The sequence below is a fragment of the Fukomys damarensis genome, unplaced genomic scaffold (genome assembly GCF_012274545.1).
Source record: "Fukomys damarensis isolate Sample0158 unplaced genomic scaffold, DMR_v1.0_HiC HiC_scaffold_35, whole genome shotgun sequence".
Taxonomy (NCBI): domain Eukaryota; kingdom Metazoa; phylum Chordata; class Mammalia; order Rodentia; family Bathyergidae; genus Fukomys; species Fukomys damarensis.
The window spans coordinates 28,153,078-28,154,012 of NW_022900947.1; the positions used below are offsets into that span (position 1 = coordinate 28,153,078).

The 935-nt window shown below is 36.6% G+C and overlaps 1 long non-coding RNA gene across 1 annotated transcript in view; it reads right to left on the reverse strand.

The window, feature by feature from the left end:
- Positions 1 to 329: 329 nt before the first annotated feature.
- The window catches only part of LOC117284233, a 17,815-nt gene continuing 17,209 nt past the window's right edge, over positions 330 to 935 (reverse strand). The window contains exon 3 of the long non-coding RNA XR_004515315.1: positions 330 to 796. This is a non-coding gene — a long non-coding RNA (uncharacterized LOC117284233). The remainder of the gene's footprint in view (positions 797 to 935) is intronic.

The following is a 935-nucleotide window of genomic DNA, read 5'->3' on the forward strand; positions in this document are numbered from 1 at the left end:
GTCTGTCACACCTGTTTCTATGCCAATTACTAGCAAAGCTCTACGCTGAAAAAAACATACCATATGAGAAAAATGAGGGGATGCATTATTTACTAAAACCGGAAGTTTGTTTTTGTACAATTATTTTAGCAAGCTACCTTAACATTTTTGTTTGGCCATTATTTTCTGTAATAGCTTTTCCTTTAGTTTTCAACTGACATGATGATCTCCAATATATGCAACAGAAATAAGTACTGCTCGCTAATATTTCCAGTCTCTTCTTTCCAGACATAGAAACATGTTGTTCATTACATATTGAGGCAAGTCCTCATCAGAAAAATTTGGCTTGGATAATAAAATATGTGTCTGCATGAAATGTGTCACTTTTGTTTAGAGTATTTTATTGTGCTTGCTCTGATCTTTGGCCCTTTTTTTCAGAGTGACTGTAAGAGCAATTGTAACAGATTAGACCCTGCAAATGCTGAACTAATACTTCCATTCCAGCTCCCTAGAGATTGGCCTAAAACTCTGTCAGACCCATCATGAGAAAGAAATAAATGCCTAAACTAGTCTTTCCTGTTGGAATATGTTGCATCAGTTGTTTGTTGTGGGTTGAGAGGTTGGCTCACATCATAGCAAGGATGAAGTAGGGCAATCCAGGGATGGTATGAAGGTTCCAAGATATCTTTCAACACCCAAATTTCTGTTTTCCAACTCCATTATCTGGCATTATTCTTCATGGGATCAATGGCTCCTCTCGTACAGCCATTTTCAAGCAGAAGAGAGCAGGGTTTATCTTTTACTGTAGGAAAGGAAGCTGTCAGTAACAGAACAGAAAGCCAAATATTGATTAGTTTAAACAACAAATATTTATTTCTTACAGTTCTATAGGCTGAGCAGTCCAAAATCAAGGTCCTAACAACTCTGGTGTCTGACAAAGACTTTTTTTTTTTTTT